Source organism: Austrofundulus limnaeus, unplaced genomic scaffold (assembly GCF_001266775.1).
Source record: "Austrofundulus limnaeus strain Quisiro unplaced genomic scaffold, Austrofundulus_limnaeus-1.0 Scaffold102, whole genome shotgun sequence".
Taxonomy (NCBI): domain Eukaryota; kingdom Metazoa; phylum Chordata; class Actinopteri; order Cyprinodontiformes; family Rivulidae; genus Austrofundulus; species Austrofundulus limnaeus.
Window position 1 is genome coordinate 387,501 of NW_013952504.1, and position 19,067 is coordinate 406,567.

The 19,067-nt window shown below is 37.4% G+C and overlaps 1 protein-coding gene across 6 annotated transcripts in view; it reads left to right on the forward strand.

The window, feature by feature from the left end:
* add3a (adducin 3 (gamma) a) overlaps positions 1-19,067 on the forward strand; it is a 152,979-nt gene that overhangs the window by 73,168 nt on the left and 60,744 nt on the right. Inside the window, exon 1 of one of the 6 annotated variants that reach the window (XM_014013492.1) lies at positions 14,891-15,418. The exons of the other annotated variants lie outside the window; for them this stretch is intronic. The gene's annotated coding sequence lies outside the window, so the exon portion shown is untranslated. Of the gene's footprint in view, positions 1-14,890; positions 15,419-19,067 lie in introns of those variants that run through there. 6 annotated transcript variants of the gene reach the window in all.

A 19,067-nucleotide genomic window follows, 5' to 3' on the forward strand; every position in this document is an offset into this window, starting at 1 on the left:
GACCATGGAGATATAAACAGCTTTTTATAAGGTAAAAATAATAAAACAAGGTCTTTGTCTGCAATGATTAGACATGTTTTTTTATTATTGTCGTTAGTGATTATCTCAATTTCGGCTAAAAGACTTGACAAAATCCTACACACTGTGCCTTTAATAAATCATTTTTGGCACTTTGTCGCAAGGAAAGTCTGAGCTCAGTTAGCTGCAGACACAAGTTTAGATTGCTGAGAAATGACCAAAAATATTGCTTTAGAAATTTTAAAACTTGTGTTTATCAAAATGACCTTGTTTTGTGTAAGGTTTATACAGGGGTTAGACAATGAAACTGAAACACCTGGTTGATACATCACAAAGACTTGCTGTCTTGGTCACAGATGTTCCAGCAAGACGTGCACCAACAATGTGTTCTCTTTGGAACTCTGGTATGTCACCCATAATGTTGTGTGCATTGCAATATTTTGAGCAAAACTGTGGTCTTACCCTGCTAACTGAACCTTCACACTCTGCTCTTACTGTTGCAATATGCAGTTAATGAAGACTGACCACCAGGCTGGTCCAATTTAGTCATGAAACCTCCCACACTAAAATGACAGCTGTTTCAGTTTCATTGTCTAACCCCTGTACATGAATGTTTACAGATGTATTTTATTCATCCATCCTACAACATTTTGATTACGGTTGGGAATCTGAGTACTTCAGGTCACCTGTACAGCGATTGTTCAAACCATTGCATCATCTTTTAGGGCTTTGCATGATCAAGCACCAACATTCTGATGCATTATCACTCTTTACAAGTGGGGATTTAGCTTTGTTTTTTACTTGAATACCATTGAATCCATTAAAAGGCAGCATATGTTTTTATTCGCACAAGAGAGAAATGAGATAAACTAAATAATTTATATATTTTTTAAAAGGACATGTCTGCAGCTGCAGACATAGAGTTGAGAAGCCCCTTGAAGCTGTGGTTGCCCTTGAGCTGAATTATCTGTTCGTAATTTAGGACTTCTATTTCAACAGTAAAGCACCTCTCCCAAGTCGTTTTTCTTTAAAAAAAAGTGATCGATCAGCTCTATGGGTTTTCATTCATTGGTGTTGATTGCATGGTTCAAACATTTAATCAAATCTTTGTGACTGAAGTTTAACGTTAACAAACAGAAAGGTGGGAACTGTCTGTGTTGCTTCCATAAACTTGTTGGGAACAGTTTGTAAAACAATCCTTTCCACTGTCGCGACTGAGGGCACAGTGTCTGACCATCTGTTTGTCATTGCGAATCTTTGCAGACACACCGATTCAGAAGTTCAGTTCTTTGATTTGAAATGAATGGTCACAATGATAACTTTCTTTGGCAGACGTATTGCACATACAGGCTGTAGGATTCTGTAATATTGAATCAAAATTTAGTCTTACCAGAAATTTTAAACCCAGTTTTTTAAGAAGAGGTCAGGAAATCTCAAAAGCAAAAACCTGTAGTTTGTTTCGTAACAACATGTAAATCTTCCTAAAGTCAAGTCAAAGCTGAAAAGGAATCCTTATTGTTTCTTTTATTTATGTCAGCACAAGCTTAGAGAAACTTTCCAGTAAGTCACACCAAAGCCAATTCAGCTCACAGCTCTGAAGAGATCACTTGTGTTGGGTAGCAATGCAGTCACTCAGGTCACAATGCTGCTACTCCTCTGCATGACTTTAGAGCCAGGACATGCGGGAGCAGTTAGCGGCTGGGATACTTGTGTAGGAAATGTTTTTGTTTGTGTGGTTGAAGCAGTGAGAAGCTTTTCAACTGTGTCCGCAGCTCTGTTATTACCAGCTATAATTACAGGGTTATTAGCCTACAATCCAGCAGTATGTTTGTGCCTGTGTCCATGTTCATGAGTATTTATCCTCCTTTCATTTGGATTCTTTTTTGCACGTCATTCTTTTTAATTCATCATCTGAAACATCAATGTTACAATCACTAAATAATGTAATTCAACTATTCATAAATATAACTGACCCATGACTTGCAAAATAACATCCATCCATCCATCCATCCGTCCATCCATTACCAGCTTGATCTGGTGCAGGGTTACAAGGACTGAGGCCCAGAAGACATTGGGGATAATTAATAGCATTTGAACATAAACATGTGAAAACTTATAAAGAGTTTTCAATTGCTGAATTAAAAAGTGTTTACGAGTTTGTACAATACACAGGTATCATAACTCTGTTGAGCTCATGTTGCTTCTACCCTATGTGTGATAAAAGGTGCAGATAAGGTCACAAGAATGCACCTGAAAGAACACCAACTGGAAAAACAACTCCTGTAATTTACACCAGAGAATATCAACGAGAAAAAAACATTTCTAATTACCTAAATTTACAAATCTTACTGGTAAAGTGGTAACTTCCTATTGTCACTTCCAGGCTGCTTTTATTCTTTTTTGAAGGAAGAAGCAAACTTCCTAAAATATACACACACAGAGATGCACTGGTTCCCTACTCACTGTCTCTGTCCTTCTCAGATTTTATTATTTAGATCTGTTTTGAGGCAAATCAGTCTAATTACTCTGCAGTACAACCATGTATCGGTGTGTGTGTGTTTTTCTTTCTGCTGCTTCGGCTCAAACAGTGACAGTATTGTTCCCTGCAATTCTCTAGTTTGGTAATGTCGACCCATCTCACTGCGTTAAACATTAGCCGCTCTCTAAATGCCTTTTTAGCACTGAAATGTGGATTAGTGGCTACTTAGGATCATTCCCAAACCAGCGTAAAACTAGACCGGCTGTTCCGAGTCGGATAAACTGTGGACTAAGTCAGCTGTACTAGGGTTGGGCGATATTGGCAAAAAAATGAATCACGATTAATTGTGGTATTTAGCCGATAACGATTAATTTGACGATTAATCCCCTGGAGTCCCTGGACACCCTTATTTCATAGTCACATGACCAATTTAGTGGGAAAAATTTGCTCTTCATAAAAATCTGTTCCAAATTGTCAAAATTACAGATTTTCGGGCTATACGTCAAATTTCAAATTATGTTGATAGATAAATCAATTTCAGAATTTATTTTTTATGTTCATCATATTTGAAGCGGAGAGGAGCACCGACCAGATGAAATGGGGAAATCTCCAGTCAGTCTGCCTGGTGGTATTAATCGTATTAATCGTCAAGTGCCAAAAAATAATCGATTAATGTTTTTCTGACGATTAATTGCACACGATACGATTATGCCCATCCCTAAGCTGTACAGGTTTCTCTCTGTGTGCGCAGTGGGTAAAATTATGCTTTTTGTTTTTGGTCTGCAACGTTTTGAAAATGGTCAAAGATCAAAAGGTTGCAACTTACTTACATCATTATTGACAAAGAACAGATGCTTGAACCTTGTTATTTTTCTGTATATTTTGTAGTAGGGTTGTCCTAATACCCGTTTTTCTCAAACCGAGTAAGAGTGCTAACCACAGAGACAATCGCGCCTGCTTCGCTTTTTCATGAAAAACAGCGAAAGGGAAAGAGGGAGTTGTTTCTGCTTGACAAATCACATAGTTCCGCCCACGTGACATGATGACATCATCATGTATGCCACAGTGGTGACATAGGCTGTGTCCAAAACGGGAGGCCAGGTCCTCCGAAGGACCCAGCCTTCTTGGTCTAGGTGGGCCGGATCTTTGGTAGACCGCAAAAACCAGAAAAAAGTGTCTGTGAATTTGGATGGTCCAGCCTCCCGTCCTTACCCCGGCATATGTCATGTCATTTAGCAACTGTGATGACGCTAAACAGAAGCTAAATTGGATCGAAATTAGAAAAATATCAATATATTACCGTTATTAATATCACAAAACAATAAAATTAACTTAAAGGTATTATTTGAAGAACTAATGGACCCGATGTAGGTGTATGTTTATATCACTATATAAGTTCATTTTTTTCTGTCAAAAATAATATTTAAAAACACCTCTATACAAATGATAAAAGTATTAAAAACACAACCACTTGAAGTTTTTAATTTTTATATCGCCATATTTTTATTTAAAACATTCTTTTCTCTCTTCGTCCACCATTACTAGCATAAAAAAGTCTTTGGTCGAGCCACAATGCATTATGGTATATGGTGGGCCGGGAAGGAACCATTGAACCAGTTTTTCAATTCGGGTCAAAGGAAGGAAGCATTTGTCGGCCACATCAGAGGAGTCTTCGGTTTTGGACGGCCTCTGTCGCGGCGCTGTGACGTAAGCGGCCAACGAATTCAGCCTTCAGAGGACCTGGCCACTCGTTTTGGACACAGCCGTATTTCCCTACGTGATGACATAACTCAATCAAAATCAAACGACTATTTTGAACAGCTCTGTGAAACAAATGGCTCATCAAGATCCAGAACCCCTCAAAGAGCCATTTATCCCATCTCTTCCTGTGAACAGTAGGTGGCCAGTTTGAATACCACTGCATCAAAAATGTGAATGAGTAAGGTGAAGCACCACCTTCATTTGCCTCACTCCAGGCCATTAAGCAAGGATCTTAAGCCCCCCACACCCAGCTGCTCCCAAAGGCTTCCAAGATTGCAGTACCCTGTGCTGCATGTGGACTGTAGTAGATTGGTGGTCGGTGTTTGCATCTGGCATAGCAATTGCCAAATCTTTGTGCAAGCTCACTGTAGTGACCCCTGCACAGGAAGCAGCATTTTTTTTGATCAAAAATACATGAAAAAGTTTATACAAATCAACTGTATGTTTAATTTAAGTAAAGTGTCATAAATAAAAATGTATTCTAAATGTCTTGGTTTAGCTAACTTTTTTGTAAAGTTAATTTGTATATAGATATTATTTTTAGAACAACATTGAGCAAAACAGTGTGCATAGAAAGTAATAACTCATTTAATTGACAGTTTATTTTATCGTTCATTAATAATACTTGTTCAAATTATCCTGAAAGTTGATACGAGAGGGAAACTTGATGCCGATGAAGTAAAACGCAAATACTGGGACCCGATTCGGAGGGCATCACGTAGATTTAAATTGTCCTCTCCTCTGTGGAACAAGCTGACCTTGTTGTATTGTGAGGAAATCGCCTTTGAAGTAAAAGTAGTCATAACAAGGTTTGTGAAAACATATTGCCTCCCACATGGTTGTTTGTGCCGAACAACCCTTAGCTAAGCACGTTTTATTATTTTTTTTAATTTTAAATGTCACGCTCCTGCAGTGGGGTCTTCATTCACTTCTGAACTTTTTTTTTTTCAGTTAAAGCTGAGAGGTCCTAAAATAAGCTGAAGGCTTTGCACATTCCTGACTAGTTGGTGTCACTGAACGTGCCCCTTTGCTTCTCTGATTACGGCCCGGCCAACACTGACTGATTGCACTGCTTTGGCAGCAAACACTAGATCACAGCATGAAGTTTTCCCGGCAGAGAATCCAGCCCTCATTTTAGCCTGTGTCTTGTGTTTTTGTCCCCATCTCGTGACATGGGTTGAGGAGTGAATGACTTCAACAGTAATATGGGGTAACTACAGATTACTGTGGTGTGCACAGGGCACATTAATCATTCTACTTGATAATAGTTGTGTATAAATGGTGAAGTAGCATGCAAACAGTTGACAAATGACTGGGATTTGTCACATCATGTCTGTAAAATGCCACAAGAGTCAAACTGAAGCAAATACAGTTATTTTGGTTCTTGCAAGGCTGCAATTACGTTTTGTTCAGAATCCTTCCTGCAGTTATCAGTCAGTCACATAATGTAGATAATTTTTAAAAAGCATGAGAGATTTTTTAAGTTTGATAGGTTCCTTGTCTCATATAATCTTGTTTTTAAATGCAAAATTCACTTTTTTACCCATTAAATACATTTTGTTGTGTACCTGGAGTCTCTAGGAGTGCAGAAAATCTGAGTTTAGTCTCTCCAGGTGCTGCATAGATATCTTTATATTTTGTTAGTATATAAATGTAAATGTGCTTTGCCGTCAATGCAATGTACCCATACAATGACAAAATTTGTGCTCTGCATTTGACCCATCGCACATGAAAAATATCCACGTGAAGCAGTGGTTAGCTATGTAAGTGCCCGGGGAGCTGTCTTGCAGATCTCAGCTGGGCTGAAGTGGACCTCAACATTTTTATAGTGTGACAGACGTCTGCCTCGTATCAAACCAAACAAGCTGAAATAACTTACTTTAGTGATCCTGTGATTCATTATTTTTTAAACAAACTACAAAGTTTCTGTTCGGTGTCATCTTCAATATTCCCTCTGTAATAAATCTGTTTGTTGATTAATCCTGCGGTCACTCACTAATATCATCAGTTCATTGTCATTTTTTGAGCTGCGGCACCGCTCTGGTACTTCCCTCCCTTGTTGATTCAGAGGGGTGTCAGAGGCAGGCTCACTTCTACCCCCCTCCATGTTTTTTTCTGAATGATCCAAGAAGGATGGAACGTGCGTCCGTCCCGGACTGAGCTATCTTGTGAAAGAGGCTTTTATATAGGCCTCAGCCACCCCTTCTTGACACAAGACTTGGGCCAAACATTTCTCACAAGCGAATTTGCAGACTATTGTTTGATTGGTCAGAAGATTGCGTTTTTTTTATGACATCAATGGTTGCATTTTGCGCCAACTACTGTATTTAGCTTTCAGAAGTTGGACACTTATAAATAGTCCAAAAACTCACGGATGAAAGGAGCACAGATGCACTCGGAGTAGTCCGTCTGCTGAAAAGTGTGGCACTCTGTTGTGACAGATTTGCGGTGAATATCAGAGTGTAGTCTCCCGGGGGAAGAAACCCGGTGCTTTGAGATGTACAGCAGTGGGAGGGGTTTTACAAAAGCTCTGCACCGTGTGTCTCATGAGTTGTGAAATGTGTGTTCAAAAATTAACTCTTCTGCATTTGGTCTTGGGGGTCGGGTCTGTCGTCCTCGACAGTCATAATTACATATTTCACTGGAGAAATCTTGTATTTATATGCATGCTCACAACCGCACAAAAATAGACATTTGGATCCTGGGGTTTCTGACGGTCACTGAATGCAAATATGTGTATGTATACATATATGTCTGTGTGTATGTGTGTGTGTATGTATGCATGTATGTATGTATATGTGTATGTTTGTATGTATGTATGTATGTACTGTAGATATTTGTGTGTGTAGATATATGTGTGTGTGTGTGTTCGTATGTGTGTGTGTATGTATATGGATATGTATGTGGATGTGTGTATGTATATGCATAAGTTTGTACGTGTGTGTATAAAGGTATGTGTCTGGTTGTGTGTATGGGTGTGTGTGTTTCGTGTACATTTCTCAGCAAGGTTGTAATTACGGTGTCTATGTGTGGATGTGTATATGTGTGTATGTGCATGTGTGGGTGCATATATGTATATATGTGTATGTATGGGTTATTTACATGCATATGTTTGTGTTTGGTTGCTGGGTGTTTGTTTTCTTCACTTTCTGATGGCCAGATGTCGGGTGTGTTGTCTTGTGTGTTATTGATGTACATTTCACAAGTTGTCGAATTTCTATCAGTTTATCTCTTAACATTTCTTACATTTCTTTTCTTCTCTTTCTTTTTTTCTTTATTATAGTATTATATAAAAAAATGAACTCTAAGCGATCACGTGACTGCGTGGCTTCAGATTGAGTATGTTGGGCTCTTTAGTTATGTGGTGTCTGTGGGATCTCAACTCTAGTTTGTTAAATGCAAATCAGCTGCAGTCTTTAAAGCAAACCCTCTACTGATATCCTCTAAAACAGTGTTTCCCAAAGTTGGGGTGGGCACCCAAAGTGGGGTCCCAAAACATCAACTGCCTTAGTTGTTACAAAGGAGTGAGATTAGTATATTTAAAATGGATAAATGTAGTATAAAAAATATTGTTACTATGCCCATGTTTAGTTGATCTGAAATGTTTATCATCCAAAAATAGCTGGGGGCACAGGTCTCTGCTACTGTTATTTTGTGGGTCAAAAGCTGAAAAGTTTGGGAACCACTGCACTTTGGTTCCCAAAGTTGGGCTTGGGACCCAATTATGGGTCATGAAGCACCTTGGATAATCTCCAGAAATCAATTTAAAGGGWAATAAAATAATTGTTGATGTAATATCTTCCCTATAACTATTACAAAAACACATAATAAGCATAAATAATTATTTATATTTGTGTACTAGCTGTTTAGATTGTCAAAAAGCCTGTGTTTTTTTGGTTATTAACAAGGTTTGTGTACTCAGACCAGTAATATTTGGGGTCACAAGTTTTTGCCGTGGATATTTTGTGGGTCAGAAAATAAAAAGTTTGGGAACCACTGCTCTAAATCACCAGTGCCCTAACTTTTCCTCAATAGGGCCAAAATGAAAATCTGTTATAGAAACCCTTTCCTTTTAGGTTTTAACCCAAGAAACTATCCTTTACTTACCCAAATAGTTATAAAATCTCTGGGACATCAATCGTGACTAGTTCATTCCTTTACCAGCATTATATACATACTGCTCGTTATGACTCAGAGTTCAGTACATTCCATCTCTCCAACAAGAAGCAATTTTCACCACTTTGTATGGTGACATGTCAACATGACATAGCATAGTTGTAGAAGCAGGTTTGAAATGATAACAAAAGAAAATACAGAGTTGTAACCCAATGATGCAGGTTTGTTGTGCTGGCAGGTTGTCAAACTCATTGTTGCTCATCAGATGGACTTGGCGTAACATTTTATCTTGCTGGAGATTTGCAAAAACTCTTTATCACTTGAGCTATCAGGTGATCTGATCTAGTCCACATCCAGAAGAGAAATGTCAGCCAAAAGGCGTTGGCACTAGGGATGTAAGTTATCAATTAATGGATTAATCTAAAGTTGATTCATCTTATCGATCGACTAACGATTAATTGATAAGCGGCCATTTTCCTAAAAGTCTAACACTTCTTTTGAATCAAGGGACAAATAGGGGCTATTTTTTTACACACTAAATAAAAAAGTACAACTTATTTTATAAAAAAAATGTTGTGCCAGCTGTCTTAAACACTGACTGAACAAACAGAAAATTGTGGATTTTTCACACATTATTAAACTTGGACATAATTACAAAATATAACAAAACAGGAATCTATTAGGTTGCTAGTTGGAAAAAAGATAAGAAAAAAAGTCAAACATTTAATCCACCCTGAACAGAGAAAGGTAAAATTAACATTTAAACACAGGGTAACATTTTAATCTAAAGATTTACTCAAAAACAAACTTTAAACATGACCTGAGAGGGGTAAACATACAAATGAGTACTGGAACTGTGTTTGTTTACATTCCCTGTGGTTCTGTCTGGTCTGGGCTGATCTGATGTCAGTTACTGTTCATTTGATTGACTTCACGTTAATTATTTGTAGTGACTAACTTTCTTTTTTTTTTGTTCTTTCACACACGGAGTTAAACTAGAGGAAGCTAACGTTAGCTAAAGTTAGCTTACCATTCTCTGTCGTCCTGCTCTATTGTCTTTAGTGTCATACTGCTGGATAGTCCGGTACAGCCTTCGGTACCTTTCCTTTGAGTTTGGTGTAGTCCATTATTATTGTTGTGTCGCAAATAAAACTWAACAAGATTTGCGCTTTTATTTAGGATGCCGCCCACATCGAGGCGGCCGGCTCTCTGCTCAGCTCAATGCAGGGCGGGGGTAGAATAAGGCCAGGCTGTGAGCACCGGCACCATCTACTGGATGTAGGCAAAACTACACTGAAATAAGGTTTAAACTGATGTTTTCAATTAATCGAATGGAAGAAATTTTAATCTATTAAACCATTAATCGACAGTTAATCGTAAGTTGATTAATTGTTTGCATCCCTAGCTGGCACCAGTTTATATATTCAGGGTGTTTTAAGATTTTTTTTTTATGTCCAAGTGAGATATTAACATACTTTTGCAAGGCAGGTAATTGCTAAACATCAATATTTCTCAGAGAGGCTGTTGATAAACCACATTCTTGTTTGGACATGAGCCAAGAATGAGGCCTTCTCTACACCTGTAACAAGTTGAAAAGTTTTTGCTTTGCTCAGAGGACAGCTTTGACTAATCATCTTGTATTTATATTCCAGAATGACTCCAGTATGTTTGAGGCTCATGGCTCCTCTTCACTGTTATCACTGGAGATAAATTTAGGCCCAACTGTATATTTAGACCAGTAAGTGCAGCAGCTCTGATTAAGTTTGGAACACAGGCATGAGGTTCCCCAAATCTTTTTCACATAAACTGTAAGTGCTAGTTTAAAGTTTTAGGTCTTCAGATACAATTTTCCATTGTTAATCAAGTTTCTGTGCATTTGTGTACATCACATGGATGTGTTTGCACAGATGAACAAGTCAGTTATACAGTTGAAACAAATGTCATAAATCTCTGCTTGTCTGACAGGTTGGTGACATTTTCTTGGCTGCTTGAATCTTTTGTTTCCTTTTGCACATATGTCATATGAACTGGATCACATCCAACACACAAATGAAAACATGAGCTTTGTGTTTCTCTCGTGGTATATTTATCTCTGACAGAGCCTTTTCCTCTCTAGGGAGCCCAGTTATTTTATGACTGATGAGTTCTTTTGGTTCACCTGGAAAAGAGAAAGGACACAATAGTTTAGTGTAATCTGTGTTGGTGAAAGTGTTTGTTTTACTCTCTAATTTGGACATTTTGTGTAATTTGGCTATGGAAACAATTTTGTCTGTTGGTTTGGTTTTTTTCCCTTGGGTGAGCTGGATACATTTGTAATTACAACATAGCTTTGATGAGTCACCATCGTGATGCCCATTGGTCAAAAGATGATGACATCATCCATTGTTTCATTGTTTCTATGTCTAATAAGAGTAATGCAGTGTTTCACATACATGTATGATTTTCATATTGTTGTTTTTAGGTAAACGACCTTTACAAACCCTCACTCATTAGAATAAAGCAACAAAAATAAGCAATATTTTCAAACTATTTGATTTTCTGAGTTGTCATTTTCAGTCCTCAAATATTTAAAGTTCCCGAAATACTCTTACAATTAATTTTATTTAGACTTTTTCTCACCCAACTGAACTCACCAGCTACTCATAAGGCTACAAGTTTAATTGTGTTTCAGTAAAGGCTTAAATCAAAGGCTGTGAAAAAACAAACAAAAAATTATCGGTTTATCTTTAGTTCTACACTTCACAATATTCACTTCTTTGCAAGACAAAACCTAAAAACGAACCTGGTGCTTTCAGATTATGGAAATTTTAGGAGCTCTGTATGAACAGAATTGTGTGCAAAAAATATACAAAGGTAAATATTGTTGACAAACCATGGATGACAAAAGGGATGAGAAATGCTTGAGAGATACAAGAAGTATAGAAACAAGTTAGGATGGATTATAAGAAAGCATAAGAAGGAATATTACAGTAATTTGGTAGACAAAAGTAATGGTGATATGAAAGCAACATGGAGAGTAATGAATAGTGTTCTGAAAAATCCTGAAGCAAAATCAGGCATTTCGCAATATTTTGTTAAGGATGACAATGCAATCTTTGATCAGAATGAAACTATAAATGGATTTAATCATTATTTTGTGAATGTTGGACCAAGTCTTGAAGCTAAAATACAAAAAGTAGATACAGTAGTAATGTGAGTCATACAATTATGGGTTGCGCCAATAGGATTTTTCTTGATAGAACTGACAAAGAAGAAATACTGAGTATTGCAAAAAAAATCTTGCTGACAAAAGATCAAAAGACTGGGTGGACATGAGTATGATGTTTGTGAAGGAAATAATGGGTTATGCTATTGAGCCGTTTGCATATATCTGTAATTTTTTTTTTCAATTATATTTCCAAACAATATGAAAGTAGCCAAGGTAATTCCTCTTTTTAAGAATTGTGAGAAATGTATGTTTACAAATTATGGACCAATACCCTTGTTGCCACAGTTGAAAAGATTTTAGAAAAAATGTGTGACTAGATTAGATCAGTGTATTGATAAACAAAATATTTTAAGTAAAAATCAATATGGTTTTAGAGCTAATAATCTACATCAGTGGCTCTCATAGAATTGAATGAACAAATAACTGTGGTTGATCAAAACCATTAGTGTGTTAGTGTTTATTTTGATTTAAAGAAAGCATTTGACTCTATTGACAACACTATTCTTCTTGAAAAGCTGAATAAATATGTCATAAGAGGTCCAGCACTACAGTGGATATTTAGTTATCTGAAAAACAGGAAATGGTTTGCACAAATAAATAAAGATCTGAACTCTGTAATATCAACTGTGGCATTCCACAGGGCTATGTACTTGGACCAAAGATATTTTTTTAAATATGTGAATGATTTGGTAAATGTGTCAGTGCTTTTTAAATGTGTATTATTTGCAGATGGTTTGGGTAAAGATATAAAACGGATTTTGGAAATGATGCAAACAGAATTAGTAAAAAACTTGGTTTCGGCTTACTAAATTATCATTAAATTTGGATAAAACTAATTACATGATATTTAGTAATAGAAAGAAAACTGTTGATGTGCCATTTAGAGTTGATGGTGTTGAGATGTGTAGGGTCAGTGAGGTGAAGTTTTTGGGTGTCACCATTGATGAAAATCTGACATGGAGACCTCACATAAATAACTTAAAAACAATAATGGCCAAATCCACTGCAGCACTGTATAAAGTAAGGGAGCTATTTAATGATAAAGCAGTCTTACAAATATATAGTATTAATTATTTTTTGGAAAATATGGGCAGATAATTAGCCTGGCCCTTGCCTTCCTATGCAGCTCCACTCAATTCTAGTTTCCCTTCACTTCTCCGTCTGGGACTTCTCCCATAGACAAGGATTTCACTGGCAGATTTTTAGCCGGGCCAATCAGAGAAGAGAACGTCAATTTTCTGCGCAGTGTCTGCTTGTAGTTTATTTTACCTGGGCCAATCAGCAAACAGAAAGAGTTTTGAATGACGTCGTGTTCTGCGCAGTGTCTGCTAGTTAGTTTAGCATACGGCAGTGGAGGTAGTGAATGAAGCCAGTCTGTGTTGATAAGGTTTCCAAATTAAATTAAATTTGTCTGACAAAGCAGCAGCTCTCATTTACAGTCGTCTCGTTCAGCTCGGTGTATTTCTCCTCTCAGTAGGGCTGTTTAAAGCGCACACGATTTCCGGTTAGCTTCTTAGCGTAGCCTCCTTCACAGCGACAACACACACATGCTTCAGCAGAGGCCACGCCTCCTGCAAGAAATCGATTCTCTACTCATCAAGTCCAGACCCTTGTACGAAGCAAAGTGAAGGACAGGGTCTGGTTTAAACCAGGCTAGCAGATAATATACGATTTTTTTCCTCTTTCTGCTGCCTTTCAATTTAACTTGTGATTTGTATATTTTTGTTGTATATAGAATTAGTTTTGTTTTTAAATGAAGTAAATAAAAAATAGATCCTCGTCAGAGTCATGGTAATTAGTTTATTATTAACATTCGTATGTATATGCTGACTTTTATTTACAAGTTTATTATTGTAATTTCTAGTCTAAATGGAAAAAATGTGAAAGGTAGTTTTATTTAACTTTTTTTTACCATTCGTTTTGAATTTGACTGTTTTATTTTACATGACAGATCTGAATTTCTTTTAACAGAAATGTCTTTTTCATCAAAATTTAGAAACTCACAGATTTAAAGAGTGAAGGTTCTTGTCCCAATACTTACTTCTAAGTATCAATTGGATTGTCAAAAACATTCAACTAAACTTTCAACGACCTGTCAAATTCTAACATTTGTTTTTCCAGTGTTGTTCACTTAATTTGTATTGTTTTTTTTATTTTTATTTTTTTTGCCCTGATTTTATTAGTCATCTAGTTAATAGGGCTGTGTATTGGCAAGAATTTGGCGATACGATACATATCATAACAGAGGGGTCACGATACGATATATCCCGATATATTGCGATACTGTAAGCAAGGCGATATATTGTGATATATTGTGATTTTTTTGTCCAAAAATTCTATTAAATAAAAACCGTTTACTGAAAAAAAAAGAAAAGCTAATGTTTACTTACAATGCTAATGCTACCCTTACTCTCTAGCGCTCAAGAGGTAGAGGAGCAAAATGGCTGTCTCACTGCTGCCAACTAGTGGTCAGAGGCTGAACTACAACATAAAAATGAACGGCTGGCAAGAAGGTTGACATTTTAAACCTTAATTAAAAATCGATACAGGGCTTTAGAATATCGATACAGTATCGGGAAATAAAATATCGCGATATTTCAGTGTATCGATATTTTCTTACACCCCTACTAGTTAACTGTCACACTAATAATTATTTTGAGAAACCAGAGCAAGGTCAAAAAGAGTAAACAACTAAAAAAACATTTAAAAAACATTTATGTATAGTAATGTTTCTTAGCAAGAACTAAGATGCAACAAAAACAGGGCCTTTTGAGATTTATTTATTTATTTATTTATTTATTTATTTATTTATTTATTTATTTATTTTGTGTTAAGTGAAGGTGGCTCTGAAGAAATACAATCTGCTGTAGTTTTGTGTCTGTTGCAGCCAGCCATGAGGTTGCAGACCCTGACCTCTGACCTCTGATCATAAAAAAAAAAAGTGTTTCTTCTTTAACTTCAGAGGCATTTTGTAATTATATTTACAAGCAAGCCAGGGTATGTGGAGCTGGCATGCCAGGCGTGTCAGTAAAAGGCGGGCAGTTGCTTCTCCTGTAGCAGGTTGTGTGTCTACAGTTACACTGCCTGCCAGCCAAACTCATAAACACCTGACCTTTAGTACAGTCGCACAGAAAGGTTGTCAGGATAGTCAAGGGTGTGAGAGAGACATAACAACGGAGTCTGAAAGAGAGGATTGTGCTGTGTGGGAGATGAACTAGAAAAGGAATGGAAAAAATAAGAATTGAAGTGAAATGACTACAGTAGATAGAGAGAAAGAGAGCAGGCAAAGGAGGAGGAGGAGGAGGAAGGGTGATTAGTGTGTGAGCCCTAGCTCTGATTGGTCTTGCCTGGATCTGTTTTGTGTGTACCTCTAGGCCAGTGGGCGGAGGATTAAGCCTGCATCACGTGGTCCCTTTAGCTTCTTTTCCACACAAACCCTAACCTTCGTCCGCACGCACACACACACATATCCTCCAACAAACACACTCACAGCTGTTGATACCTCTCTCTCGCTCTGGTGAACAGTGGGACAGCCGAGGAGTGAAGCCTGCAGGAATATGGAAGAATCTCATGTCTGTTGGTAACTCGACCAAAGAGCATCTGGACGGAAAATCTGGACGGACAAGTGGAGCAACTTGTTTTCTGATCACAGCCTGACTCTGGTTTTCAGTCATTTGTATTTCGCTCTTCCTCTTTCATTCGTTTTTCACGACTTGTCTGTTGGAATTTAAGCACTGACTGAGCAGCAAAGGAAAGCAGAGACATGAGTCTTGCCTCTTCTGTCTTCTACTCCTGCCTGTTTTCTGCCAATAAGTGACCAAGGAGGAAATTTTAAGGTTGGTCAGACTTGGGTTTAAACGTTGATGTCAGTACTTTTACTTCAGAGCTTTGGCTTAAAAATGTACATTTAACCATGTATTTCAGCACCCCACCTCCTCACCATGCCATTTAGGTTCAGAATGAACATTCTCTGTTTACCAGCTGCTAAAAGCATGACTCCAGAAACTGTTATCCCAAAACTGGCTGGTAGTTTTAGGGGAATTCCAAGTTACTACAGCGGCGTGGGCACAAGCTCAGAAAAACACACTCCTGCTGTATAAACATGCTTAGTAGGTAGAGCTCTGAGTCTGAGCACCAGAGAAGATTAGAGCTGGTTATTATCTCTATTGTGCAACACTAGAGGTTGTCCAGAAAGTTAAACACAGGCAAGAATTTAGGGTCATTGCAGTTTTAAGAGTCCAGACTGTAGCAATTTTTCTCAAATTATATCAGCAACTAAAACATATTCCATATGCCATAAGTAATTTAGAAGAAATGACTTTAATTTATATTTAAAAAGATGAAAGAACCAAACATTGTTCTGAAGCAACCCAGACTTACTGTACAACCAACCCTTGCATTGCATCAGAGGAACCACAGACCACTAGCTCAGCTCAGGTGGTCGGTGGACTAGAGAAGAGCTTTTCTCACATTTCAGAAAAGACGCCAGATAGTGTAAGCTGCTGAGTGCTTGACTTCCACACTTTCTTCGGTTTCACTTCTAAATCGGCCGTGCAGACTCTTTCGGACAGGGTGCACACCGACTTTTCTGAATTTTCTGCCAGCTTCATATCATAAACACTACAGTTCACATTTCACACTCGCTCCACTTTAGACAGTATGCCCCGGTATAATTAGCAGCATAAAGATACTTTCCAGGTATTGTTCCCATTGGGGTTGTAACACAACCTAAAAGGTGGTTTGGCTATTTATAGGCATGACAAAAACACAAGCAGGCTGACTTTGAAGATATGAGATGTGTGCACAAGAGTTGGATGGTGTTGGTTGACGTCCAAGTGATTTTGGTGATTTGTGACCTTCCTTGGTATCAGTGTTCGTGAAACATTTTATTTTTTTTTGCCTTTTTTATATATGTGCTTTCCTATCTGTGCAGCATTTACAGTTAAGGCAATGACTAAAGGTTTCTGAAGAGGAACATTTAGGAAGAAACAATGAACAAAAAAAATCAAAACAAAAAGATGCAGTAGCAGATATCGTCCATGGAAAGATTAACTTGTCATCAGATTAAAGTGGAAAATTGGGTGTTGTTTGAGTCATTGGATCTTATCTTTTGTCTTTTATTTGTTTATTGATTGTACTCCAAATTTAAAGAAGGCATGAAATCATGATGGGTGTGAACCCTTTCTTTGAGATAATCAGTAAAACTGCGATAGAGAAAGAAGGGAGAAATTAAACAGATGATAAAGTCATTCATCAGTAGACTGTAACTTCCATGGTGGGCTCACATTTGTTTTACTTTTGTTTATCCAAACCATCCCCTGCAGAACAATGGTGTTGAAAAAAAAGATTTATTGGTTTGAAAGGAAAGAATTGCTGCATCTATTAAAGCTATTTGTGATGGTTTATGGATCTGAAGTTCTCAACAGGCAGAACATTTAGGTGAGATGATTGACAAGATTTTAAAACTTTCACTTTCTGTTTCTTGTCTAAAACGTATTGACTAAAAAGTGGGTTGTTATCTTGCATTCACTTAACAATCCACAGAGGGCAAAAAGACAAGAATGATCCTGCTCATTTCCTGTTCCTATTTTGTCGTGATCTAGGCCGTGTGTGCGTGGAGAGTGCATATTAGGCGTGGTACAATTTTGGGCAGACTACCGGTCCATTTTGAAAGGTCAATCAAACATTCATGTTGGAGACAACTGGAGTATCTGTGGAAAACCCATGCATGCACAGAGAGAACGTAGTAACCTCCAACAGAAAGACCTGGCAAACCAAAATTTGAACCTGACACCGCGTTGTTGTGAAGCAGCAGTACCTCATAATGCATTAGGATTGTCAGAAGACTGTTATCAAGATACCCTGTATTCACTAATCTTGCTAAAACACCTGTAACTTTAGACCTTTTTGCTATATGATTCTGTGATATGGTCACAATGAGTTCCTCTTTAAGGCACCTCTAGTCATTCACAAATGGACCAGTGGAACTAGACGTGTCCTGAAAGTTTGTTTTCCACATAAAGAGAACACCACAGAACCAGCGGATCAATCATTCATCAGTGTTGGATGCTGTTTTTATGGCCCTATACTTCACACCACCAGGCAAACTCCGATTCAATACATTGATCCACGTTGACGTATTGATTAAATGATAAATAATTCAATTACATCAAGGCAAGAACAAAATATCGATCCATATTGTCATCGTGTGCCCGATGTGGAGCAATATCATATTCCCCTCTATCTAGAGCTGAAACGATTCCTCAAATACTAAAACTTATCTGCCTCAAAGCTTCGTTAAAAATAAAAAATTCAGCAAATGCTGCGTACATTGAACGTGTCCAGAGTTAACAACAGGTATCGTTTATATTACCTTTGCAAAATATGTTTAACATATCTGTGATCTATTACTAAAAGAATTGTTTGCTGCAGCCCTACATTTAACACAGTCCTTGTGTTGGATGGACATATGATATTGCATCATATCAATCACAGTCTTGTGAAGTGAATCAAAACCGTATCAGGACAGACTTTGTCATATCAAGAAATATCGTAACGTCATCCAAACAAATCGACATAACATCATATCGTGATGAAGCTGGTGATTTATACTTACTTGTAGTATCAGTTTGACTTGAACCCCTGTCTCAGTTGTGTGCCTTTAAAAGACTTGTGGGAAAGAGGCTATTGAATCTTAACCAATTTAGTTTTCACCATTATTTGAGTGGTCACGAGTTCACATCTGGATCAAACCTGCGTTTTTAGGTCAAACGTAGCACATTTTACTCTTAACAGTTCTGGGCAAATAAGTTTTTTTCCATGATTCCTATAATTTATCTACTCACCCTTATTTTTATCTATAATAATCCACAAATTTACAATAAGTATTATTTATAAGTCTCTTTAGAACATTTTTTGGATTCTTAAGTTAATACACAAAAAGAGGCATCTGTCAAAAACGGAAAAAGAACATGGGAGTGTAGTTTTATCTGCCAGTACAAAAATACCTGTGTAGAAATGGCAAATATTGGTTTAAAACATTTAAAACCAAAATAAGAAATACAATGTGATATTAACCATTTTCACAATGAACTTGTTGCGCTTCCAAAGGTGACCTAAATGTAAAAGCTGATGTCTGTGTGAGCCAGGAGAATACTTGTAGTAAGGTACAACTCCTGAATTGGCATGATGATGAAATGTGATCCTCTAGACATCAATACTCGTCACTCATCTGATTCTGCAACATTGTTGCATTTGTCACTATGTTGCATTTGTCACTACAGTAGCTCTATATCAGGGGTGGGCAATCCTGGTCCTTGAGGATCGCAGGCCTACATGTTGTACATTTTTCCCTGCTCCAACACACCTGATTCAGTCACTGAATTACCTCTTCCAAGTTCTGCTTTACGGAGGACCAAAACTGACATAATTAGAATTAAAACCAGAAATATATAAATGAACTACTAAATAAATAAATACATTTAA